The sequence below is a fragment of the Apteryx mantelli genome, chromosome 3 (assembly GCF_036417845.1).
Source record: "Apteryx mantelli isolate bAptMan1 chromosome 3, bAptMan1.hap1, whole genome shotgun sequence".
Lineage (NCBI taxonomy): Eukaryota > Metazoa > Chordata > Aves > Apterygiformes > Apterygidae > Apteryx > Apteryx mantelli.
In genome coordinates, this window is record NC_089980.1 from 16,057,986 (window position 1) to 16,085,858 (window position 27,873).

The window sequence follows — 27,873 nt, forward strand, 5'->3', positions numbered from 1 at the left end:
AAACTGAAAAGCTAAATAAAAGACAGAAGGAAACCACTGAGCAACTGCATGGTATCTCATATCTTAGAAATAACTCTTGGGATTTAAAAATGTTGAAATAATTTCAGAACTCCAATGGAGCAGAAGGAGTTTAGGGTATTCTTTGTGATGATAAAACATCCATAATTAATTAATTTAACCCTAGGAAATATTAATATTAAAGTGCTGAAATGTATGAAGTTGTTAGCAGAAGTCAAATAACTACGAATGTGCCTTGAATATCATTTTATCATTTATCCTTGAAGGACATCAGGGAATTTGGCAGCTGGAACCAAAATCAAGCAGAGGACAAAGTAAGGGTAACAACTGATAAAAGGGCCATGAATAATGTATATTAATTCAAAAGTCAGCTCAATGCAGCACCTGACAGGGAGGCAAAAAAAACCCTTAGCAGAGCTCTCCCAGGCTCTATGCACTATGTACAAGAAGCCTCCAATAATCAGCTCCTTGCAGTGCGACTTTTATACCCCAGAGAAACCACGGCCACTTAAAAAATTTGCATTCTATCACTTGAGCTGAATTAGATGCTTTTCATAATGTGATGTGACAAATGTTCCTAGTATCTTGCTTCCAAAGGGGAAGAGAGTGTCAAACATTTGACACTTCCACATACATTTCCCGAAGCTTCAAACTTCACCTATATCCCAAAGGTACAGTAAGGGAGATTCTGATCTTTATACTTATGCTCCCTAATTTAATACCCTGCAACTGCACCCCCAGCCTCATCTTATTTTTTATTCTTCTTCTTCAAAAAAGAACATTATCTACAGCACAGGTACAGTTTGTTTGACTTCAGTCAGAGTAGAAATGAGACACATGTAGATAATGTGATGGAGCAGTATTAGACTAGCTTGTGAGCAGAGGAGGGAGATGATTTGGATTAATGGATTATATCAGGGATAATGAATCATTGCATCTTCTAAATTCTGAAGATCCAGATTTTCAACAGTAAACTTAATACTGTGCCTAAAGTAAATTGCTAAAATGAGAAGCATAGCAGTGTACCAAAGAGACACAGTATAGTTTAGCCCCAAGAGGTAGGAGCTGGATAAATAAATGGATGACAGAAACTCTTGTTTACCCTGCTTCATTTCAGTTCACAGAGTTGGAGTTGTACCATCTGGATACATTTTTCCATTTGGAAATAGAAAATGCGTATCTGAAATTATGAGCTTTTCAAAGTTTTGTTAAAAGCCGTTAGCATGTTTATTTCTTTTTCCTGTGCTGCAAAATGTGTCACTGTTTTACTATGTGTCACATGGATCTACCAGTGTAGCTACGCTTTGAACTGCAGCAGCTTAGGCAATTCAAAATATTGTGGAAGCTGCCCTAATTTGAAGTAGAGACTGTGTGTGGTAAATCCAAAGTGGTGTGTTGGACATCTGACAGAACCCCGCTGGTTAGGAAGACTTTAGTTAAACATCCATTACTCCTGAATTATGCAGTAATTACTTGTCCCAAGGGGATCTTATGCTAAATATACTCCCACTGCCAACTTAGACTGCCAGTGATATTTTAGGAAAAAATTGGGAATGATGCATCAAGCTGTTTTTACCTAATCTTAATGAATTCTAATCTTAGTTTGACTGTTTTCTTCTAAATGCCTGGATTTCCCCACTGAGAGAAGATTTTCTACGTGTAAATGTAATTTTCTACATAGTCCACAAGGAACAGCTTGTGTTTCAGTTCTTGATTAGGCGCATCTCTGGGATTCCCCGCTGGGTACCTCTGTGCCGAGTCTCCCTGCTCCTCTTCTCTGAGTCTGCAGTAGGACAGGGTGGCTGCTCTGGAGGGAAGCTGACCTTTGCTGTTTTAAGTCTCCTTCACTCAGAAACATGAGGCTTCAGCTGCTGTGATCGTCAGATGATGTCCTCTCCCTGTCCAGCTTTGTCTGCTCTGTCCTTGTTGGATTAGAGATACGCCAGAGCACTAAAACAATGTGCTTTTTGTACTTTCCAACATACTGCAAAGCTCCCGTGTGTGAGCAAACCATGGAAACAGTGTTTTATTAGAGAGAACCTCGAAAACCGTATCATGGTCCCTTTGTCAACAAACAAAACGCCAAACACTGTGCTGCAATCTCCTCCTACTCCTAAGGGACCTTTCTGCTTTATACTTTCCCCTTCGTTGCAAGGGCCAGCTCATTCTGCCTTTATGAGGCTTGTTCGCAGTGAGCCCAGCCTTGAAGAAGCAGAGGATTTCTTGCTCACCTTTCCTGGCTTTGCTAAACTTCCCAGAAGCACTGGACCCAAGAGGACAACTTACGGCTTTTTTGAAAAATAGCATCTCCTTGAGTACAAAAGGTGAATCTTTTTTCACATAATTCAAGCGATGCTTCAGCTCAGACAGCAACAGGAGAAACTTTGTGGGGCAGCATGTGGCTGCAAAGCACCAGCAACCTGGGAGCCTCTGCAGGGCCATTGCTCTTTGCCACGTTTGATGACTTAAAGTCACAGTATGTACTGACAGCACACAGCCCAATAGGCACTGACCCCAGAGGCCTGCTTAGGCAAGTGACACATTTAAACCTGTTTAAACTTGAATAGAGATGCCAACCTGAATTCAAGCTTTAAGAAAGACAGCACTCCCTCCCCCTCAGTGCTTAACTTTTCAGATATCTAGGCTGGAGAAATAAATAGTGAAAGTGCTCCTGGTTCATATCAGAGAAGACTTATTCTCAGCAATAGTGACAGACCCACATTTATTGAAATTTGAAAATAAAGAGAGATCACACACACAGTTGGCAAGAATGTAGTAAAAGCCAATATTCACTGATCTTTTGTATCTTTAGGACCTTTACGATAATATTTCAGCCATTAAAAAGTGAAACAAGATAGAGATTCATTTTCCAGGAGGCAATTATTAGAGGTATCCAAAGCCACTTTTGAGATGAAAATCCATCAGCATTGCCATTTAAGCAGAGCATGCCCTTTAAGGTACTGGTTAATTTGTTTTTGATGATTTTAATTTGGCAGCCAGACTAACTGTATTCACACTAACTCCTGGTTCTCCTGCACCAGCTGCTGCTCTCCCCTAATTCATTATTCAAAAGATCATTAATGCTGTTTATGGGAATTGACCTCAGAATGGCTCACCCTTTTCTTACCAATGTTGTTTTGGGTATGTCTTTCAAATGGCATCTCAATTATCCTTCAGCCTTAAGTAGGGAGGCTGAGGCTTTAATGGGAGGGTAGGGTGGGGTGGGGTGGCTCACCCAATTGACAGATGGCTGCAGAACTGTGCAGATAAAGACACTTATCACCCAGTGGAGGAAAAGCACAGGAGGCAGAACGAGGGCTGACACATGGATTAGCACTGTTCTGGCAGGTGCTGATTTGGTGACAGGGGCTGATATGCCAAGTCCAGCATTCTTCCTTTTTGTGAACCTTGCCATTTCGCTTTCCCTTCCAGCTCCTTCAATCGCTGAAAGCCAAAGGACCAATGGAGGAAACCCAGCATGTCTTTTCTTAGTAAGACTAACACAGAAAATGGTGAGTTTTTTCACTGAGAAGCATTAAAAAAATGAATATTTTTAAAATTTAGCTTCTTAATGACTCACAAGCTTATTTTGGTCTCTTTAAGAGTATCAGCTAATTTGTTCATGCTCAAAGAAGCAAATTTGCTGCTGTACTATGACTCTTAATGGTGTGCAAACATTTATAATACTCTTGCTCATGTTTTTCTCTGAAGAAAAGCAATCTTACATATGCAGAATTTTTGTGTTAAGATTATACCTCTTTATTATACCTATATTATTGTCTCCCTTTTCTTACCCATTCGGCGAAGGGATTACTTCACCTTTTACAATAGCAATCATAGATGCTAGTAGGTTCGGATTAGCGAGGTTAGTATCATTACTGGTGCCCAGGAGGGTGATACAGAGCTCTCCTGAGATATTGTTTTCTTGGTGCAGCGAAAATAGTTCTTGTTCTTCTGGGTCTGACTGTGACTTGAACCTTGCATAGCCCATCAAATATCCTGTTCAACCTTCATCTTTTTATTTCTCTGGGGGCAGTTAGCTTCATGATTTAGTTCAAGTTCTTAGTCAACATGACAAAAAGAGACAGAGAAGAGGATCTGCAGATGTTTTGGAAGAAGTTTAGGACTGTATTTTTTTCTGGTATTGCCTGTTGAGCAAATCACAGAGTAAAAAATGGCTGTGCAAGAAACAGCAACTACATATGCTGCGTTTCTGTTTTCCTCTTTCCCTAAGTAAGTCCAGCTTACTCAGTTTCTTTATAGCAGGCGAATGCTTCTCAAATCTGTAAGTTTTGTCGTGTAGTGTCCTGACCTTGTGCGCTAACAACCTGTAGCCTGTGATCTGACTCTAACAGTCTTATTCATGCCAGGACACTGATTCCTTCTGGAGACTTAAGCAATCACTGTGACTGCCCAAGCAAAATTCAAGCCCCTGTGGTGTCAGTGGCCGAAACTCCTTGCTTAAGGAAAATCAGCTTTCCTTTTCTGTCCATCTTCTGGCACGTTAGAGAGGGAGAGAGTGTGTGTGGAGCCTAGTGTTATGGATGTATTCTAAAAACAAATACTCAGTTTCAGCTAAAAAAATATGTATATAGGCATCATATATATGTCCATGTGTATTTATAATATATGATTTTTATTTATAGCTATCTGATACCCGTGTTTATTTTTCTAGTTGAAACTTCTTGTTGGTGTTCAGGATGTATATGTGATGCTGTGGTCAAGATTAGACTGCAGGCACACCCAGTAAGGTGGGGAAGCAAAAAGCTGCTCCTACAGTGGCCTCTGGCATAAAATTCACCCCAGAAGCCTCAGGCCCTTCCTCTTTCTTTCTCCATCAGGTAAAGCTGCTTCAAAGACTGCATTGCAGAAACTCAAAGGACTAGTGTGAAGAACTCTTAGCACACAACAGCAAAGAATATGGAAGCAGAAACTCCACTAGTTCCTTCCCTAGGGCACAGTAGAATCTGTATTTTTATAAGAAAAGTCTTTCTGTGGAATTTTTCCAAGTATATTTCTCTGTGTTTGTGTATTTTTTCCATTTTACATATAATTGTAAAGAAATCATTTTGTATGCTGTTTTAAATCATCTCAGGCTTTGGAAGGCTGATTCTGGCAAGGTCCTCCGTGTAGCATGAGATCTGAAAGGGAAGGATCAAGGGAAAAAAGCACAAATGGAGTGGCAGTGTTAGGTCTGGATGAATTCCTCCAGCGCGAAGATCTGTCCTATGCATTGCTATTAACAAGCAGTGAGGCAAGAAAACAGGCATAGGAATCAAAGATCAAAAATCTGAACCATAGTGCAAGGTCAAAAGACTAAAAGTACAGCTGAGCTGTGCATAGCCATCATTCTGCCCCTGTTTCCTTCTAACCAGGGGACAAAAAGAGGATCTCAAAATACTTATTCCGCCAGTGACTATCAAAGATGGAGAGTTTGACAACAGGACCATTGCCAGGACTCATATTAAATATCAATTACTTATTTCTCTGATTTAGAGAAAGTGGCCTGTGGTGTAAATGTTCTTGATGAGCAATGCTCAGAGTTGATTCTGCTCTGATGCAAGGTGCCTTTTAAAATAAATTATTCTAATTAATTTTTTTTTCCCCCCCTATCACTGCATTTTAACATTTCACACTGCTCTTGTATAGTATCAGTTGTACAAAGGCAGGCATAGATCTGTATTTGGGTTTGTGCTTCAGATATTGAGAGAGGCTTGGGGGAGTCCGGCTGCTTTCTTGGCACCACTGCAGCCAGGATCAAGGCCATACTTGAATGATAACTGAAGCAGCCAGGCAAAAGAATGGGTTGTGTATTAATTCATAGATTAATATGGACTGTGAAAATCTGCACAGAAGCCTTTTTAAAGAAGAGGGTAACCATAAGGTGACCTTTTCTGTATGTAGGACAACTCTGCTCTGCAGAGCCTTTGTGGTGGAGCCAATGGAAGAGGGACATTTCTGTGTCACATCACACGTGCAGAGACTCTGAATATGCCCCACGTAAAAGTTAAAGCTTGAGGCATGAGCACACTCTGGTTCCTGCGTGCAGTTAAAAGTAAGTAAATGAGGTATCCAGTTGTGCACAAATAAGTAAGAACAGTTGGCTGACTGCGTAGAGTAGCTGGGTTTATACGCTTTTTTTTTTTTTGAAGTAACTACCCGCGCTGGGAAAGGCATGCGACAGTCCCTTTATTTTTTTTTTGCCTTGACTGTGGCAGGAGGTAACGCGTAAGCTGCTCCCCCCGGTGCAGGCAGGCGCTCCTGCGAGGCTCTGCCCTGCCGTTTGCACGCGCAGCTTCTGCTCTCAGCTCCACGCTGCCTGGGCTTCCCAGCTCCAGCGAATTCCCTGCGCCTTTGTGAGGGCAGCCGAGTCGCCAAACGGTGCCAGGCTGCGGCAAAGTCAGCAAAATAGCCTGAATTTAAAAGGATTACGTAGTTTGGGGAGCATTTACAAAATTCTGTCCTCTGTTGCTTGTACATGCAGATCATTTACAGTGGCAAGTACCAGAGGACATTTCTTTTATATATTTATTGCTACCACTACCAAAGGTTATGAAGTGGTAAGTAGCTTACAGGGCTTGAAGGACCGTTTGGCTGGGAACGTCTTTATTATTTAAATAGTTTGCAGAAGACATGTGCTAGGCTATCTGGCATAATTCTGACAGTTGGCTATTGATGGTGTTAGCTACAACGTGAATGCAGAATGTGAGCAGTTAGCATTCGACCCACTGCTTCGTGTTAGTGCCTTAAGGATCACACCTTGAATATTAGGGCCCATTGCAGGTAAAGTGAAAGCACTAATTTTTTTAATCAGTGCCTCATTAATTTGAATATTTTAACAAAAATCACTTTTATCATCTGAGTTTAAGGCAGTTTGGTTGGGATTTTTGCTGAGGCAGGTGAGGCTTTCAAAACAGGGATGACTATCAGCAAAGGATGGAAAAATTAGGAAAGCGAAGAAATGAAGTTACATTGGAAATGTGAAAAGATCCTTAAATGTGTTAAAGAAATTAAAAAAAGAGGTCTGTAAGACCAAAATCATAGGTTTCTCTCTTCTATAATTCCAGTTGATTGTAATAGGCAATTAGATGACTTGCCTTGCACTTCTGCCATGAACAATATCCTTTCACTCTGTGTGCATGTGTGTGAGTTCTTCCTAGCTTTAAATGCAGATTGGTTGCTGAGCTGTGTAAAAGCAGAACCTAGCGTACTTTCATATTAAACTGGGGGGCAGTTAGGCAGTTCAGCTGTCTCTGGGGAGAGGTGGGAAATCCAGAAGTCCCAGCTAAGATACCTACGTGATACTTTACATACAAGTGTTCACTGGCTACAGTTGTGGTTTTAGGTGTGATTTGAACCTAACTTGCTTTTCAAAGATAGTATTGTGGTGTTTCATATGTGATAGATTTCTGGTTTCCATATCAAGTAAATTTAGTTTACAGATTAAAAAAATGAAAAAGTCCTGTCCCTTTTCTCCTTCCTCTTTCCAGTCTTGTGAATCTATTTTGTATATGCAGTGTCAAGCTAGAATTTCAAACTGTTCTTCTATTACTCTTCGGTGTTCTGTGTGTAATTCCTCCATGAATGTGCCATAATGAAATGATCAGAGATCACTGTAAGTTGTTCTAGATATAGAACCACACAGCAAAAGACCCCCAGAGACATATAAACGATTTAGTGTGGTTTTCTACAGGAATAGCTATATCAAGGGATATGGTTCTAGCTTTTAAAACAAAGTTGGAGTCATAAGACACTTGTATACCTTTTCATTAGAGCCTTAGATTTCTTCAGTGAAGATATGTATAATCGGCATTATTGCTACTTCTTTAAAAAATATATTTTCCATGTGTTCATAACTCAGCTTGTCCAGCAGAAGAAAAAGAAATGCTAGTCACAGGTGTTCTCTGATTCTTTGTTGTATATCACATAAGTTGAAAGACCAGTCAGAAATTACATTCTTTGGTACTGTCTTAAAATGTGAAAGAGCAAGTCCTTTTATGTTCCATAAAACCTTTAATAAATATGTTTGGTATTTGTTTAATTAAGTTTCTCTTCCTTTTTTATTGAGCAATGTTTTAGGCCCTGCAGACCTAACTATTATTGACTAAATGAGAAGCATAAATACAAGCAGTATTTTGGTTCTGCAAAATGTAAATCTTCATCATTGCAACAAATTCAGTGTAATATAAAGATAGTTTGGCCTGTTACTCACTGTTTTAAAATCTTTAACTTTTTGTGTAGTTTGAGAACAAGTCTAGGAAACAGTAGTTAGGTCTGTGCATCACAGTGTAGGCTGCCTGACTTTGCGCTCTGGTTCACTGCCGAGCCATGTCAGCTGCCTTTCTCAGTTTATTCTAGAGAAAAAAAGTCAGAATCTACTTGCAACCATAAGTGAGAGTTTGGAAGTTGAAGAATTGGTTAATTTTCCTAGAAGGCAGGAATAAAATGTCAGCCTTTTTTCTTCTTTTTGCCCTTAAGAAATGCAAATGCTGATAGATTTCTTATGTGAAAGTGGGAAAAGTCAATTAACAACCTTCCTGTTTATTGTTTGTCCTATCATACGCTCTGTTTTAAATACCCCACTGGAGGACCTAAGACTACTCAGTAACTACCGAAAATTAACAACTCCCCAAAACTGCCTTCAAGAATCATAAGACTGTGAAACAGGTTTATAAGCAGGGTAATTTGAAGATGAGACTTGAGCCTAACCTAAAATACAAAGTACAGAACAGTGGTGGTTGTATTTTGTTTGGCAAATAGTTTTGGCTAAAAAAACCCTTGAAGAATAACTAGAAAATTCTGTTTCTCTCCCCTTTTTATTCAGTAGCTCAGTGATTACAGGCTGTAGATCAGCTACTGTGTTCCCTTGGGCTGTGGAGGGTCTGGTCAGATTCTTTTAACAAAAGGGATTTAAACTTTACAGAATGAGAGAATCGCTGAGGTTGGAAGGGACCTCTGGAGAGTATCTAGTCCCACCACCCTGCTCAAGCAGGGTCACCTAGAGCAGCCTGCCCAGGGCCATGTCCAGTCAGGTTTGGAATATCTCCAAGGATGGAGACTCCACAACCTCCCTGGGCAACCTGTTCCAGTGTTTGACCACCCTCACAGTAGGAAAGTATTTTTGCAGTGTTTAAGTGGAATTTCCTGTGTTTCAATTTGTGCCCATTGCCTCTTGTCCTGTCACTGGATGCTATTAAGAAGAGTCTGGCTCCTCTTCTTTATGACCCCCCCTCCTCCCCCAATCAGGTATTTATACAAGTTGATCAGATCCCCCCCTGAGCCCTCTCTTCTCCAGGCCAAACAACCCCAGGCTCCTTAGCCTCTCATCACATGTCAGATGCCCCAGTCCCTTAAGCCCTTTAGCCATGCTAAATTTGGGGTCACTTCTTGTTTTGCAGGTGGGTCCCAGCCCCCTGGGAACTGACTCTTGGATCCCCACCTGCTGTGACCCAACTGGGTTCCTCCTAGAGGAAAACCAGCCAGAGCATACAACAGGGGATAGTTTGGTTCAGGATTCATTCCCTGCCACCCATGGTTGTGTCTGTGCTAATAAGCAAAACGGGGCCAGGATATGGGCACGAGCACTAGAGCGTGATTGTCTGCGCTGTTTGTTAGCATGGTCCCTGGCACAGTTTTGTTGTTGGTGTGCTACCAGACAGCACGTGGCTCTGGGAGCAGCATGTGTGGGAGACCATCTCCAGTGGGCAGCAGATGGGGCCATGCTGTTGGGGAGAGACAGAAAAATGGGCTGTACGGGCATGCGGTACACTGTGCCACTTGGCTTTAGGATTAGAGAAGATGCCTTGGACTGCTCTAGCTACTAGTACTGGTGTAGTTCTGTGTCTCAGAAGTGTGCTGGGTTTCTGGCTGCTACCAGCTCCACTGCAAGTTAGACACCACCCTGACAAATTTCAGCCAGGAGATGCCACCACACCTGAGAAGGCTATTCTGCACCAAACTTTGAAGCAGCCAGGCTCTGCTTCTCGCTACAGCTTATGCAGATAGCAGAGATGTGCAATAGCTCCTTATAATTCTACAACCTCATGCTTTACCCCCCCCCCCTTTTTAAAAAGACTTTCAGTTTAGTAGTATTTAGCCACTGTGGTTGTCTTTTCCATGAACCTGTAATAACAACAAGCACAAAATTTTTCTGCAAATGGATAGAGCTGTTTCAATTTTACAAGTAAAGTTATTTCCTAAATTAATATGCCCCAATTTCATTGCCTTCTCTTTTTCAGGCAACTGTTTATAAATTACACCATCCCTTTCTATTTTTTCTCATTTTGGGACACTGGGGTTCTGGTTACAAAAAGGGAAAAACTGGAAAGAGTTAGAAAAACTGGATGGGGACGATATGTATTTCCTCCCTCACAGAGCATATAAAAAGACATTCCAGTGACATAAGAATGTCATCGAAGTAAGAGATAGGATTCATCAGCATCTGAATGATTTTTCAGTGGAATGACTGATTTACATAGATATTGAAATATTGCATGTCCTCCCCTGTCCCTTTCTCTGTATGGCTTCTAGATAAGTGTGCTTTTTTAAATTATACCAGGAATTGTCTTTGTTCTCTTGTTTCAAAGTTATGCTTAGACTATAATGATACTAAACTTTTGCAATTGCAAGCACTGTTCAGTGGAAAGATTAAATAATAAAAAAATAGTTGATCATCATGTTTATAGTTAATTAGTATAATGATGTCTCATCAAATAATTAGGGTAAATGTGCAGTCCAATTTTCCTATGTACCACAGCATATTTATCATGTAGTGATGTATTTATAATGTGTAATGATGCTATTAAGTTGTTGTACGCACTGAGTTAAAAATGAGTAGGTGTTCACTTCCTAGGTGAATCTACCTTTAAAAGTTTAATATAATGACTACTTTTACTTAAGGTACCTAAAAATAAGTAATTCAAAGAATTGTGTGTTACTAAACATCACCAGAAGTTACACACTTAGATTGCATATTACCTTCATAGTGATCACCATCATCTGTCTTTGGTATGATCATCCTGACCTCTATAAATTAGGAGTAAAATGCCATTATTCTGATCTGTTGGCAGTCCCTTTAAGTTAACCAATACATTTTAGCTTATATATTCAGGGCCACACAGCTTCATATTACACATAATGCCATTTAAGTACCTGACCACTTGGGCAGCCAAGGAGGAAGAAAGTGAAGTAACTGTCAGTGGGTTAGAGTGATACCAGATTATCTGGATATAAAAATAAAAGAGAAAGGGGATGTGATTCAAAATATTTAACAGATGTCTGATTTGTAAAAATGTTAGAAATTCAGCTCTTTTGCTGAAAATGCATTCATTTTCCTGTTTATATAAAGCATGTATTTCCATATCAGTGGAGACCCTTAAATTCTGCAGTTCTTTCTTTCTCATTGATTTTTCTCTTCCAGTATAATACTCAAAATTCATTTCACGAATCTAATTTTCTTTGAAGTTAGTGGCAAATACTTCTCCATGAAAACATATGAAGAAATCATTAGTCTGAAGACCTAAAGAGCCATTAGTTAGAGTTCATAGAACTGCACTAATAAATAGATAATGGATCAATCTTTAGTGTAAACCACAAGAACAGTCATAAGGTAGGCTCAATTTCAAAATAAATAGGTCTTGCATTGCTTTTTCTTTTTTTTTAAAAAAAGACCTGACTTTGATCAACTTACAACAGACATGAAATGAACTAGCACTGAAAAGATGGAGAGTAGTAAAATCAGAACTTTTTATTGATGAGCTATAATTTCTTAAGGCTATAGAAATGACTCAGATGTGAAATTACAGTCACACTGAAATTAATGGCAAAATTCTCTTTGTTTTCATGGGAACCGAAGTTTAACAGTATTGTGTTGTTGGTAAATGTGTCATATATGATGACCTTTCTCAATGCAGTCAAACACATGAAAACTAGATGTATGTGTATGTAGAAAGAAATGATTATAGAATGATTGTTTTGTAATATCCATCTTATTTATCTGCTGCACTGATGTTATGATACTTGCTTTTTTTTATGGTGCTCGTCTCTATCAGCAGGACCTCATTTCTAGTTCCAAGAAAAAGGGAGTTCTACAAATATCTGAGGGGAAGTACTCAGGAAGTGATGCTTTCCAGTATTTCAATAATATAAAGCTCAGTGAAGAAGGCATTTGTTGCCATGTTTCACATTTTTCATGATAGAGTGCACAAACATCTGTCAGAGGGGTGGTTCTTTGCAAGTGTACATAAACTCTTAACAGGAAAAAAAAAACCAGTCTCATAGATTGTTCTCCAAATATGTTCTGAAATAATTAGGGAATAAAACATTTGTGCTGTGAGGGGGGAAAAAAAGGTTCAGTCAGCTGGTGAGTGAAACCTTCCAAAACTGGAAGAAAGCAGTCAATGAGATTTCAAGACACTCATGTGAACACTTTGAGCCTGATCTTAGCCTGATCAAACTTTTGCATAAGAATGAGAGTTTTTTCCAGTGAGATTCTTATGAGGGTTTTGAAGCTAATGTTGCAACTCCATCCCTCTCAGGCACAGAATTTTTATTTTTCTTGGATTATTTATCCATCCATACTAATGAAGCATTAGCTAAACAGCTTTCTTGTCCAAGGCTGTGGTGGGTATGCTACTTCATTGGTCTTCAGGGCATGTCACATCTTTCTCCTATCTAAACCTAGAAGTGTGTTCTATTTTATACTTTAAAAGGTGAAGAACCAACCAAAAATGGAGTACGTGAGGGTCCTTTTTTCAGTTTATTCCCTTAAATTTTCAGTTTCTTAAGTTGACAAAAGCAGGGAACAAAAAGCAGCCTTTTTTCTCATAAATATGTTGATCATTGTAGCTTTTCTGAAGTTCAACTGAGAATTACCAAGCTGAGTTTATGTTAAGGTTGGTTTGTTTGTTGGTTGTCTTTTTTCTTTTCTTTTTTTTTTTTTTTTTGTGATGACCTCAGTTAAACAACAGGTATTTTTGGTAAGAACTTTGCCTGAAAAAGCACGCCTTCACTTCCTTACAAACTGGACTGTCTTGCATTTCCAACCTAATGGGTTTGATCTTTAACTCTCCCCATCAGAGGGGCCCAGTGACTTTTTCTGTGATTTTTTTTTTTTTTTTAGTGAACACAAAATAGTTGAAAGACTGTTCTATACTGTCGGTTGCTGCATTCATGGTATAGGGGAATACTAGTGCTCTAGCTGCATCTTTGAATTAGAAATTAGATAGAAAGTGCAGTTATAATTAGGAAGGAGGATAGAGGTTTACCCCTAGACCAGTGACAGGCAGCATCTGCTGTGCTCCACTCCCAAAGAACTGGCCAAATGCTGTCTTCCTATGGAAGAAACATTAGCAGAATTAGATAACTTTGAGATATGAAATATAGACTGAATGAAGAATCTTTCCAGCATTTGCATGTGTTTCAGATAATTTAGAAGCTGAAATTCTTTTTCTGAAAGTTCTATAGACACTGGAGTAATGAAATACTGTTGACACATAGACGGCTGAGGCTGCTAAGTGACGTGGGTGTATTTGAAGGTTTTGTTATAGCACCTAATATGACTGACGTTTATGTGAGTTTCTTGATAATGAATTAGTTATGACTAAACAGTTTCCCTTTCCCTTTGTTTGCCCATACACACAATATACCAATTAGTTTTCTCCTGACAGTACTTGTGGGAACTTCAGATTTTGAGCTAATGCTGCCAGAGTTCTGCGTAATCATAGAATGATCCTGATGATCTGGAGGTGGAAGGGAGGCAGGGAAAGGTTGATCAGAAGTATTAGGAGAGGTATTTCTCTAATGAGGTGAAAGTATACTGGAAGGTGCTGATCAATTTTAAGCCCTTAGTTCTGTGCAATGTAAAATCCTGGTGTTTTTCCTAACCTTATCTAAACCTCTTGGGTCTACAAATCTGGGCTAGAAGTCCCAGCTGATAACCTGTTCATGTGGTATTTCCATACCTTGTGCTTCTGGGCAGGTCATAAATAACATGAAAACAGCTGGACTGGTGGTTAATTATTCACAATATCTCTGAAATAGGGACCTTAAAGTTCTGAACGCTTTGCACACGCTATTGGAAAGTTAAGCACAACTGTCACTAGTAAAAGTAGGGACTGCAAATTCTGCGTGGGTGTGCGTTCCCTAAAACCCACTGAATTGCTGAAAGTGTTAGTCCATAGTAAACAGTCTGGCTTTGGATTTAGCATAAATTCAGGCTTTTGTCTGGACAAACTGTGCATGTACCATGCATGTCCAGTTGCAGCCTGGCTTAGGTAACGTGGCAGGGAATATGTGGGTGCAGAGGAAGGTCTGGGCTCGCTTCCCTCACGTGGCTGGTGAGGAGCACAGCAGCTCCTGTTGGAGATCCCCGTTGGATCTCTTGAATCGCAAGAGCAAGCGGGAGGGAGGAAGGAAGTCCACAACATTTGTCTTTATTTGGGAGGCTTAGTTTTTCCTGAGTTTGTGCCATGTGCATTGCAATTGATCTTTTCTATCACTGACTATAAAACTAATAGTTGCACACAGGCAATGAAAGATTTTTATTTGAACACAATAAGCAGTCACTTACTCCTTGGAAAAAGGCAGTTGCCAGCAGATTTAGTCAATCTTTCAGGAACGTTTGCAGGGAGCAAACCAGCTGAGCCCTTGACTGAGAAAGGTCTGTTTTCTCTCTCATCCTGATGAGACTGGGTCAGCAGGTAGTCTGACCGTCAGGTTGAATATGTATTAAGGGTGAAAATTGACAGAGAAAATGCTAGAAAGAGTGATTTGCCAGCTGTGCACAGTCATTTTAAACACCCTGGCTCAATTGTTTCCTGTTATTTGTATGTAATGGAATAGCTGTGAACAGCAGAGCTGTGGAAACTGAAGTTCAGATTCACTGTGGTGGTAAAACATTGAAACTATCCCAAACTGGAGGAGTTAGTTGCCTCCCTTGTTTATTTTAATGTTTTGTTTCATTTTATTTTACTTTTAGCCAGCCAAATGTCTAGTACTTTCTAACAAATTCTGAGACCAGACTATTTATTCTTTTCCACCTCTGTAAATAGCTGTTGAAATTCTCATTCAGATTGCATCCATGGCCTTAACGTGGCATCTCCTTAATACCAGGGACTAAGAGCAAATCTTTTAAAATTAGCTGATTGATATGGTTGCCTATTTGTCACTCCCCTTCTGCTATTTCTTTCTGAGTGTTTTTGATACACTAGAAAGATGAAATAAATTAATAACTTCAATGTACTTCAGAAAATGCTTTCTTGGACCACTGCAGCCCTTCTTATAAGATACAGCCAAGAGATGTTGACTTCATGTCTAATAAGCTATCCAGCATATGTCTTTATATGTAGACATATGGCCCCATTCTGACATCCCTTTTGAATCCTAATGCTTGTGGAGCATAAAGCTGTCTTCTGCAGAAATGATTCAGTGAGTCTTGGTTTACCTTTTTCTTGCCAGCTTGATAGAGGAAGGCCTAGACCTAAGCCAGGGTTTGCTTTGAAACTTAACATTCATGTTGGAACTGCTGGGGTGTTTTATTTAACGTACTCATACAACTCCATGCAGCTTTCTCTCTTTTAACTCCAGTCTTACGTTTCTATCTGAAGCTTCACAACAGACTGGTAACAGTACACTGCATAAAACACCAGTCCTTTGATGGCTTTCACAGAATCAGACAGAGGAAAGGGATTACAGGTCTCTTTGAAGAGGAACTGCATCACGACTTAGACAAACAGTGTGCTTTTGGAGAAAACAAAACAGTGATTCATTTTCATTTTTCTCCAATAACATTTCTGCTTCTTGAAGAATACCAGACATCTCTCTTACTGTACAGTGAACCTTAGAATGTTTTTTTACATGCCAGCCCGCCTTAGCCTCTTTTTGACAATTTGCAGATATTTGTTTTGCAGTTATCTTTTTTTTTCTTTAACATTCCTAAGTCCCTCCCTTTTTTGGGTGAAATGGACACTTTATATAGCTATTAGCTAACAAAAGGTCCCTCTAGTGGTGCGATTTAATATTTGAGATCAGTTACTTATAAATAAAGGCTAATACCAATGCCAGTTGGAAGCAGAGTCACTGAAACAAAGTCACAGGAGTTCCCCATTGTTAGCTTCATGGGATATTTTATTTATTTATTGCAAGGGAGTAGCTGGAATCTATATTAGAAGCTGGGAGTGAGTGAATTGTACTCAGGTAACATGTATCTCAGATAATCTTCATCCTGTTAAAAGTACAAATACATGAAACAGGTTTTCAGATAACCTGCACAGAGGCAGGAGAAATCAGAGGGGAAAGAGAAATGTTGAGATAAACAAAGTATGAAGACCAGGGTCTGAGATGGGAAACAACTTATGAGGGGCAGAGAAAAGTATTAAGTCTACTTTGTTGCTAAATACCGAGAAGTATTTCTGCTTCTCATGGCCCACGTAGTGTACACTCACTCCATGACCACAATGAGATTTTGCTGAATATTGATTGCATAGGATGACTGGAATGGGACATCCCAAGCACCAGGACAAGTATGTGGGAGCATGGATATGTTCATTTTTGTCCCTTCTGCAGAAAGTTTCTGTAGTTCTCTGTGGAGCACCACTATGCCAGTAAGCCTGCACTGGCTCACAGCTGCTGATTGCTACACATAGAAAAATTCATCCCTATTACAGGAAATACCTGAAAGCCTGCTGCTTCTTCCTAGTCTTTCTTTCATTTTTTTAGCCCTTCTCTGAGACACTAGGATTCAAAAATCTGCACTGCAGGGGAAAAAAAGACCATAAATCAATTAAAAACAAATTGCAAAATCCAACTGCATCTATTAAAAACTACAGCTCAGGACCAGATAAGACAAGGCAGCCTTTATATTAGAATTACTTATGTTTAAAAAATTCAATTACAAATTACTGGAAGTTATTTTTTCTTCCCTGTCTGAAAGAATAAATACTCTCCACAAGTGTGTATAATTAAAATTTTCATTTACTTATTCATTTTGTATGATTTGCCTTTATTGAATATGCTTGCCTCAGGGTATGGCATTTTATGTGCTTTTTTTTTTAGTTAGAGAAGAAAAGATGAATAAATAAATAAAAGGTAACAAGAATATCTCAAGTGTGCGGGTGGATGGGGGTTTGTGTCACTCCAGCCTTTAGGGTAAATGTTGTGTAGATTCACCTGTAGATGAATATTAAAGTCCTTAAACATGCATTGGATCTTAGGTTGGAAACTTTACGTTAGACCTTTTTCCGTGTTTTTTTTTTCTAGGCATTTCCAAACCAAAAAGTCTTGTCCCATAGCAGAAGTGAGGTTTGCTTTCACTCATCCTAAAAAATATCCAAAATAGATCATGCGACAATTATAAAAGAATGGGCCAGAAATAGTCAAAACTTTGGCTTTTTCTCTAGACCTTATTTGAGCCTTCCCAGTCCTGGGAGTTGACTACTCTATAGCCATCTCACCTGACTGCTAGTCAAAAACCTGCCACCCAGAACAGGAGGGTGCAAAGACCTTGCTTCCTTTTTTGCTCAGTGACCCTCCAAAGGGGGAGACAGACATGTCGAAACTGCCATCCTGAACTAGGCCTATCTGTGTCCAGTGTCTGAGAGAGGCCACAACTAGATGCTGCATACAATTTTGGGGATGTTTTGTTGCCCACCCGCAACTCTAGGTTCAATCCTTTTCTCTAATAGCCAGAGATGATCGATTCCTTCCCATCAATGAAAATAGTTGGATATTCTTCAGAATCACAGTTCTGCAGTCTTTTTGTTTCAAGTCCAGCTGAATATCTTGTCTCACTGTGTTGCTGAGAAAATAATCTTCCCGGTTTAATTGCATGTTATTAGAATATAGTTTGGGGTGGGTTTCCTGCCTTTCAATTTCTCTCCTTTTCTTGTGTTGGCCACAGGGACAAGGGAAACCTTAGGATCTGCCTTTTCTATATCACTGTCATTTTATGAACCCATGCAATATCTTCTCCAGCTTGCTTTTTCTCCAGGGAGAACAATCTTTCAACCTCTCTGCCTAGGAGAACCGTTTTTGAATATTCTTGTGTGAGCTGCTCCTAGTTTTGTTATGTCCTTTTGGAGGTGAAGATGACAGTCACTGCATAAAGATAGAAAATACGGAGGAATGGTATTCTGTATTTGATTCATGATCCTAGTATTTGCATTGTCACCTCCCTTTGCTTTTTTTGATCTAGACTCTGCATAAAGCTGTCTACAAGATCCTTATTCAGACTTCCCCAGAATCCTGAGACTTGGTTCAGTTCAAGGGGAGAGTAAGGCACTTTTTATCTGTAATAGAAATCTATTAATGTTCATCTGCATTTTCTCTTTCCCTTTCTTTTTGCACCTATTTCTGTTTCCTTCTTTCAGCCTTTTCTCTCTCCCAGGCTTCAACCACATGGAAATTTAATCAAAGACTTTTTGACATTTTAAGCTAGTAAATGATATGGCAGGAACACGCATTAGCAGAGAAACTAGTTCAGAGCAACTGAGCTTAGGCAACTGGAGCAAGGATACTATGAATCATTGTAGTCATTGTTCAAGCCAAAGCATAATGGCTTCTTGAAGAGAACAGTGCAATCAGCCCAGTGTTCTTAAATTGTCAGGAATTTACATTTATAGAGGAAGCCAGAACCTGAGATGCAAGACTTCTCTCTACAGTTTGAGAGAGCAATTGTCATACACTGAAATCTTGCATAGTTAGGTGGATAATCATGCTTGGATAATGGTTTCCACAGGAGAACAACCTTGTTCTCAGTTGCTTGGTAAGAGATTACTGTTCCATTAGGGGTATGAAAATTGATAATAAAATAAAAATGCCTTTGCTAACCTCTGTAGACTTAGAGATGGCAAATATTTAGTTGCTACTACTCGTGTCCTTTTTCTGAAATTTAGTCTGCAAACAAAAAGTATTTATTCATACAAGAACACCTAATAATTTTCCTTTAGTTTTCTTCTTACTACTTTTCGCTCTTACATACTTCCACTGTTCTTGTGGGTTATTGGCGGAACTAGCAGAGGCAGAGCAGTGCTTTAAATTCATAGGCAGAAAAGTATCAGGTCCTTTTCCTTCAGCTCCTATGACTCAAAAGCATTGCTTCTGCTGGACTTGAAAATACTTAATGGCAGAGGTTTAACTTTCAAATATGGGTATCCTAACAGGATGTCAAAATGAAGCATTTGGATGCTTCATCTCACACTTGCCCACATAATCGTCCACCTTGGCTGCTTAAGTGCACTTTTGTGTAGCCAAAAGAGACATTTGGACAGCCTGTTAATGTGCCCAGGTGAATTGGTTTTCAATTAAATGACTCTGCAGAAGAAAATGGATTTTTTCCGGTACCAAATGATTTTAGTCATGCAATTCAAGGTGCGTATTCGTTACTCAATAGATTTCCCTGTGAAAAAGAAACTAGAGCCTCATTTTGTGTTTGTCTTCCCTGCCTCTTCTAATCATATTTCCTGTTGAACAAACAACACCTGATAAGAGATGTTTGTGTCACACCCTTTAACCAGCACTGATTGTGTAAGTTGCTTCACCTTGGGTCCACTTTACTTTTGACATCACAATATACTTTTTATTAATGAGGGATGTGTAATCCATGACAAACCTGTAGACATAAAATGACTCTGTCATGGGGAAAGGTATCAATGTTCTTGGGGCTCTACGTTAAGGTGCACATTTTCTAATATTTAGTAATTGTTGTATTTGGTGTCCAGGAATGATGAGCTGCTAAGGTACTTAGAGCATGTGCAACTCACTAAGCGAATTCAAGGATTATTTAAACTCTAGATAATCATTTGGGAAATGACAAAGCTAACAGCATGTCTGAGACTCATTCTCTTTTAATTTTACTACTCTGTTTTATTTCCTCTGCATGGACATGGTTCGCACTGGCATGGCTCTCTTGCTGTATTAAATTACCAGGTTTCGGTATTGTAAAATTGATCTGCTAAATAGACAATTGACAAGATGAAGGTATAATTGGTTTAGAGTCAAGGGATGACAGGGCTGTCACATGCCCAATGTGAGGCAAGGAACATGACTCAACCAAAGAAGGCCTGCATAAAAAAATCGATTAATAAATCAAAAATGAAACAAAAGAGTGACAATAAAGCAGGCAAAATAAACAAAAGTTTTAAAAGTCTCGGAGACAAACCATTCCTGCCTTCTTGCTAGGGGGGAATCTCTTCCTGACAACACTCTCTGGCTGTCATGTTCCTCTTTCATTTTCCCTTCGATCTCTTCATTAAACCTCCACATTTAGCCTCTCAGAAGAGTAGAATGGAAATGGGGAGTTAACGCACTGTGTAGTGAAGCCACTGCTAACCCCTGACCTTTACAACTCACCCGTTCTTTTCCTTTAGATAACCGTTTAATTATACACCAAAATTTAAGGAAGAACCAATGCTATTGTTAGTATGTAACTTTAAGGAGCTGGATCTGTTATAGTCCACACAAAAACTACTATTGAGGTAAAGCTGTGGGATAAAATACTAGATGTGGTGTTACAGTAAAGCAAAAAGTTGGGTGCCAAAGTAAGGAAAGTTTTTATCTGGGAATAGAATAGACACTGATCAGACCTATTTGTGAGTATGAACACATAACACGATGGATTCCTACTGCCTGTGTCACGTTCTCCTCAGAGAGCCAGACTCTTCTCAGTGGTGCCCACAGTGACAGGATGAGAGGCAATGGGCACAAATTGAAACACAGGAAATTCCACTTAAACATGAAAAAACACTTCTTTACTGTGAGGGAAGAGAGGTTGTGGAATATCCATCCTTGGAGACATTCAAAACCCAACTGGGCACGGCCCTGGGCAGCCTGCCCTAGCTGACCCTGCTCTGAGCAGCGGGGTTGGACCAGGTGCTCTCCAGAGGTCCCTGCCAACCTCAGTGACTCTCTTTGATACTGTGTCTGCTTGTATTACAGTAAAGTTACTTGCAAAAAAAAAAAAAAAAATTCAGAAGTATCATATGGTACTATTTCAATTTATCATCTCCAATACATCAGTGTAAGAAAAGCTGGAATCTAGTCCAAGTTACTGAACTTTGAATATTATGTGTTATATATGTGGCGATAAGTGCAGGATAAGCAAATTTGGAAGCTGAACAATTCCAGTGTAGGAATTTTTGCCAGTGGACTGAAAGGAATGGACCATTTCCGAGGACCACTTATTGTCTCACATACTGGCATATATATATAAAAACACTTGGCCTATACACATATATGTATATATATTCTTCAAGAACATGAATGATGATTTTTCCATGCGACTCATAATTATACAAAAAATCTTTGCCATGAGTTTAAAATGACAATTTTAAATAAACACAGGAAATTCAGCATGAGATATGGTTGCAAGCAGTTTACACTGAAAGCTGGAGGTGCATCAAGTCAGTCTCTTTCTACCAGCACTCTTCTGACTTCAGAGAAGTTTAAGAAACAGAAAAAAAAAATGGGGAAAAAACAGGTTTTAGAGCTGTTTTTTTCTTCTATATTAGGTCAGAAGCCAAAATAAAGGAAAAAACCCAGACCTTTCTAAGCCTCTCAGGTTGACTTCTAAGCCATGCCCTGACTTGCATGAGCAGTCTCAGTCCATTAACTATATCAGGAATCATAAAAATGGATGGCTCTTTTTAGCTTTCCTACAAAATGTCGGTATTGCTAGGCAAAAAAGAGAAGGGGGGGGGGAGGAAGACATTGCATAAGAAAATATGGGGACCAGAACAGTATTCATCTGTTTTGAAGACTCTTCTTTTTATTAAAGACATGAATTTTATTTCGTGATTCTTGTTTTGACTCAGTTATGACTTCATCTAAAACCCTTACGTTCCTTAAGTACTCTTCATGACTTTCAGGGTCCTGTCAGAGATGATGCTTGACTCTCTTACTTGACGGTTCAAACAGATATCCAATTGCTCTACATTGCCCTTTTGCTCACAGCACAGTGAAAGAGGAAATCTTGCAAATATGACCTGGAGACTTCTAAGGTATTCTTGATAACAACCCAGGGTAATAGTTAATTCAAAGCATTTTCATTTATTTTATGCAACTGTGGGCTTGCTGTTTGTGGCCTTCATACAAGTCCTCATACAGGATGAAAACAATCCATTGGCTTTGCATCTATGTGGGCAATATTATTCCTGGAGATCTCTGGAGACTACCTAAAACGTAATTTTGAGGACAGCTCAAAATATGGCAGTGCAGAAATATGGCTGCTGGTGGTGACCATGCACATGACCTTCATGTACACATTGGCTTTCACTAGACTTCCAAAAAGTCTTGAACTTTTTGGGTGCTATGTAAGAAATATGACCTACAATCCTTAAGAATAAGTAAGACCAATCACTTTCTTTAGTGGAGAGGATATTCAATCACCTTCTCAGGAGTTACTGATGAGTGAAAAATACCTCACTCCCAAAGATGATTGATATTTGTGTGCACATCCAGCCAAGTTCTGTCACATCAAACAAACAAAAATGATGCAGGATATATAGCAAGTTCTTTGACCCCTCACCTTCTCACCCATGTTTTCAGAATTGCACAGGTAGTTTAGGAGAGATGAAAACCTTTCCCCACATGTGAAATTTGGTAATGCATGAGACTATATTCTCATCACAGACCTCAGCAATGGAGCTCAGCCTGCAACAACCTCAAGCATGTACAGCCTGATACGCAAGCACAGGCACTTCTGGCCTCTGATGCTAGGATCATGCTCATTGGCTTCAGTGGGAGTTAGGTTCTTAGATATATGTGAGCATTTCCTTTTCTTTTATTTGTATCTTTAGATGATTAACACCTTTTAGAAGTCTGGCCCTCTGACACTTAGTGGCGTCAGGTTATCTGGCAGGGTACCTTGAATTGTTATGTTCTCTGTGAACCACTTCTGCAGGTGGAATGGGAAGCAGACTCTGAGCTGTGCAGGAGGAAAAGTCAAAAGGAAAAGGTCCCCACAATTCAGCTTTGCACAGTTAATCCCCTAGCTTATAGAAGCTGTTATTCATACTATCTCCTGCATGAAATGAAATGAATGAATGACTTGTCTTTCTTCTGTCACTATAGTGCACCTCACTGAGAGGCCCATAATGACATTCCTGCAGCTACACAAATAGGCCTTATACCAGCAGCTCAGCGGCTGTGCTGTCAAACTGCTTAGCTAGAAAATGGAAGTGTTCTCTTGCCCTGCTCTTTGCTGCTAAATGCCATCTTCTTTCTTCACTCACTTAAGGTAATTAGGATATAGCTGTCCCTCGGAAACAGGGAGATGCTTACAGAGCTTGATGTAGGGGAAGTCAATTTGATATCTTGTTAGGCTAGAGGCTAAAAGAGAGCTACTTATTTAAAGCCTATACCTTTTCAATCTCTCTTTTTTTTTTTTAAGATGCAATATTTCACTTTTGTCATCACTACTAATCTGAATATATCAAACTCTGCAGTCAACATACACTCTCATTCCTCTTCTAATTTATTAAGTTGAACAATTTAAAAACACAAAGAATGTGATCAGACAACACTTTGAGGAGCCATTTATATGATAGCCACAATCTGTAATGAATGAGCGAAGAGTGTAGTTCAGCTGTTCTTGAAGTTAATAGGATGTGGATTCAAGGACTTCAGTGGGAGTATGGCAAGATAGGGTATGTGAGGACAGAGGCGTTAAGGTAAGGTTACAGTAGGATGTGTTGACTTTAGATGGGTTAAATAGGGTTGTTTTCGTATTTTACGCTCTGATTGTACAGATGTATACTCAAGCCTGAACTGAGGCACATGAGCAAACTCACTGATTTCAGTGGATAGGTTCCTGTGAAGAAAGTCAAGCAAATACATTTTGGTGGGATCTGAACCTTACTTTATGATTCTGTTTGAAAAACAAGCAAACATACAAACAATCAAATGGTAATTAAGTCACCTGGTGCGATATTCCTAGCAAAATTTATCTGGGTGCAGTTAAAGTAAATATTTTGTTCCCAATAACATTCAGGCCCAGATGTACAAACATGGTCATCTTGTTGAGTTATGCTTTCAGGGGTGTGGACATAAATAATAACATTTAGCAAAGGTTTCAAAACTCTTTACAAAGGCAGGAAAGTAATGTCTCCATTTAGAGATGGACAGAACTGCAGATGAGGTGCCTGGGGTCACAAAATGACTGTATTAGATTTGAAACCTGAGCTTACTGTCAACCCAAATTGAAATGTAATTGTCTCAGTTCAATTGTAACTTGATTTTCATCTCCAGATTAATGTTCCAACTTAATGGGTAAGAAGGTCAAATCTTTCTAATAGAATCATTTTTAGTCAAATTCACCCTCTTTATCTAAGACTCACTTTTAATCACTTACAATCTGTAGCTCCTCTAATTGTGAGTAATTGTGCCACCGGGCTGTTAAGATAGCTTATTTTTCTTTATAGATTTTTGATGTTCACAGCTTATAGCTTTGCTGCTGTTCATTAAAACACACCTAATGTTGAACAAAGTCAGTGTGCTGGTCGTGGTCTCAAATGATTCCCGGCACTAGGAAATTTCTGAAGCCATCTCTGGGGTGGTGTCTCTTTGCTCAGTAAGGAATCAGAATTTCCTATCCATGCTCATCTGAAATAGCACGGGACTTATCTTTCTGCTCCAGGACGTTCTTTTCAGTGCCACCTAATTTATTTATGAACAACCTGAGGAGCCCTTTCTCAAACTCAGGGCTCTGCTGTTAGTGGCCTGGCAGTGGTATAAGCACTGGCTGGGTTGATCTAACAGAAGAGAGAAATGCCTTTACTTGAAAAAGAAACCCATAAGCAGGAAGGTTTCTGAAACACTATCCAGAGAAAGAGAGAAAGTGGTCACCTCCAGAATATGATGGGTGAGGGTTAAGAACTTCTAGATGAACTCTTATGAGGAGAGGGAGAGAGAGAGGTAAAACAGAGTAAAGAAAGTCGTGTTTTTGGAGCTGCGAGTGCAGGGTGCTGCAGGACTTGAGGGTGGCCAAGGCAGTGCTCTCCTTGCAGACTTCTTAAACCACTTGGGTTCTGGTAGCTCCAGAAGTCAGAACATTAAAAGGCTTATTGCATCATTTCCGAACTTGACCCGTGCTCGGCAATGGTAAATATGGCTAATATGATTCCCATGTGTAGGAAGACACAGAATCACAGAATCACAGAATGGTTGAGGTTGGAAGGGACCTCTGGAGATCATCTGGTCCAACCCCCCTGCTCAAGCAGGGTCACCTACAGCACATTGCACAGGATCGCATTCAGGCAGGTTTTGAATATCTCCAGAGAAGGAGACTCCACAACCTCTCTGGGCAACCTGTTCCAGTGCTCTGTCACCCTCACAGTGAAGTTGTTTTTCCTCATGTTCAGATGGACCTGCCTCTGTTTCAGTTTGTGCCTGTTGCCTCACGTCCTGTCGCTGGGCACCACTGAAAAGAGTCTGGTGCCATCCTCTCGACACCCTCCCTTCAGATACTTGTACACATTGATAAGATCTCCTCTCAGCCTTCTCTTCTCCAAGCTAAACAGGCCAAGCTCTCTCAGCCTTTCCTCATAAGAGAGATGCTCCAGTCCCCTAATCACCTTTGTAGCCCTTCGCTGGACTCACTCCAGTAGTGCCACATCCCTCTTGTACTGGGGAGCCCAGAACTGGACGCAGGACTCCAGATGTGGCCTCACCAGGGCTGAGGAGAGGGGGAGGCTCACCTCCCTCGACCTGCTGGCAACACTCTTCCTGATGCACCCCGGGATACCATTGGCCTTCTTGGCCACAAGGGCACATTGCTGCCTCATGGTCAACTTGGTGTCCACCAGGACCCCAGGTCCTTCTCCGCAGAGCTGCTTTCCAGCAGGTCAACCCCCAACCTGTACTGGTGCATGGGGTTATTCCTCCCCAGGTGCAGGACCCTGCACTTGCCTTTGTTGAACTAATTCTCAGCCCTTGTGCTTCAGAGTGAAGACTCACTTCTGGAGGTCCTTTTAGGCAATAGGGACTGCAAGGCTATTGCATCACTGACCAGAGACTGTGTATGAGCCATTATCTTTGCCATTCTGGCCACAAGGAGGTTGTTATAGTTAATACTCAGTACTTTATTCTCGAGAGTCAATATCCAGATTCAGGGATTTGAGTATGTGATCTCTTTGACCTTTCCTTGGATAAAAAAATATTAAAATACTTCAGTTGACTGTGCGCCTGGATCAAGCCTTAGTCTTGCTCATACAGAGAAGAACATGGATTTCCATGTGATCTATGAGAGAGGTGGACAGGGTGCCTTATGTTCCTAGGCTATGGAGGACTAGGCCAGAGTGACCTGTAGTACTTTACAATATTACTTCAAGTTCCATTTTAAAATTGTCACCTTGTGCTCTCTCACCAGCTCTTACTTCCTTGGAGCACCATGTACTCATTTAGAACAATAGCAAATGTGACATTGACTCCAAACTGAACGTGAGGCTGGGAGGGAAATAATTTCATCTGATTGCATTAATATTTTATTGGAAGCAGTATGACAAATTGCAGGTTGATTGCAAACAGCAGACAATCACTGACTGTAGAGAATCCTGGCACTCAGTTGCCACTTCAGATCCTTTAAGGAGCCTTTCCAAATCTGCAGGAAAATAGTTCAAACATTTTAATTTTGTAATTTAAATTGCATCACGCACTTAACAAGCTATTTAGCTGATTGTAATTATGAAAACACTGTGATTTAGTTAGTAAAGTCTTGGAAGTCCTATGACAGTGCATATTATTAATAGACTTACATATTTTCCTTATTTTCATTACTAGAAATTTATATCAAACCACAGAGAATGTAACAATCTTCCCCTCAAATGCAATCTCAGTCATATTCTTTTCCCAGAATCACATTCAATGAAAAGATTATTCATGGGTTCTTCTTTATTATACATTCATATAAAATTGTTACCTTAATTAGGGCATCTTGATTTAATATATGCAAATGCATTTTGTAACAGAAACCTTCACTATTTATAGAATGACTTTCAATATTTTCTGAGATGCTGCAGTCATTCCTTATTAACAAAATAAAGCGTAATCCTCCAAGCATCTATCAGCAGCTGTTTTCTGATTTAGCAACAGAAAAAAATTGCTGGCAAGTTAGGGTCCTACAAACACCTAGAAAATTTCCAAGGGATTCTTTTGGGTCAGTGTTACACCTTTGAAATTTTTGAGTTAACTATCAGTTTTGTTGAAACTTGAATGGCATAAACAGAGCTTTCCTTTGACTTACCAGAGGGAGAACCCTATGTCACTGTGCTGTAGCAATTCAGTTCAATGTGTCAGTAAAACTGATCAGTGAACCAAAAATCCCCAAACCAACATTCTGGTTTAGGTGGGGTATCACTGATATTTAAGCTAGGTATAGGTATATATTTCAACTCTTGTAGACCCTAAGGTGGACAAACAGCTTCTGCCAGGAGTGCAATGACGTATGTTTGACAACCTCAAACTACAGCAGTGCTTTACTCTGTAGCGTAAGCTGTACGACTGTCGTCTTCTCTGTTTTCCTAGAGACGTAACAGAGATGAAAAAAAAACGCCTCGAGATTAAGTCAGAAGCTGTGTGCCAAAAGAATGTCTGAGCAAACATTTACAGTCCTAAAAATAAATCATTCTGACTTTCATAACTGAATATTTAAATAAATGTGCTGCTCTGGCCTGCATCTGGTATAGTTTAAAATTCTCATTATAGTGAAATTGCACTTACCATCGCTCACAGGCTCTACAAGAGGGGAGTTCATATGGTTTCACTTTACTGGGTGGTAAAAGTAAAAGGCTTCTGTCACAGATGGAATATATATTTTCACATGTTTATTCTTGTCAAGTAAATGCTAGTAATTTGTGCTTAGAGTCA

General features: G+C 39.8%; 1 long non-coding RNA gene across 2 annotated transcripts in view; it reads left to right on the forward strand.

The window, feature by feature from the left end:
- Positions 1–3,446: 3,446 nt before the first annotated feature.
- The window catches only part of LOC106494999 (uncharacterized), a 214,411-nt gene continuing 189,984 nt past the window's right edge, over positions 3,447–27,873 (forward strand). For both annotated transcript variants that reach the window (XR_010883645.1, XR_010883644.1), the window contains exon 1: positions 3,447–3,530. This is a non-coding gene — a long non-coding RNA (uncharacterized lncRNA). The remainder of the gene's footprint in view (positions 3,531–27,873) is intronic.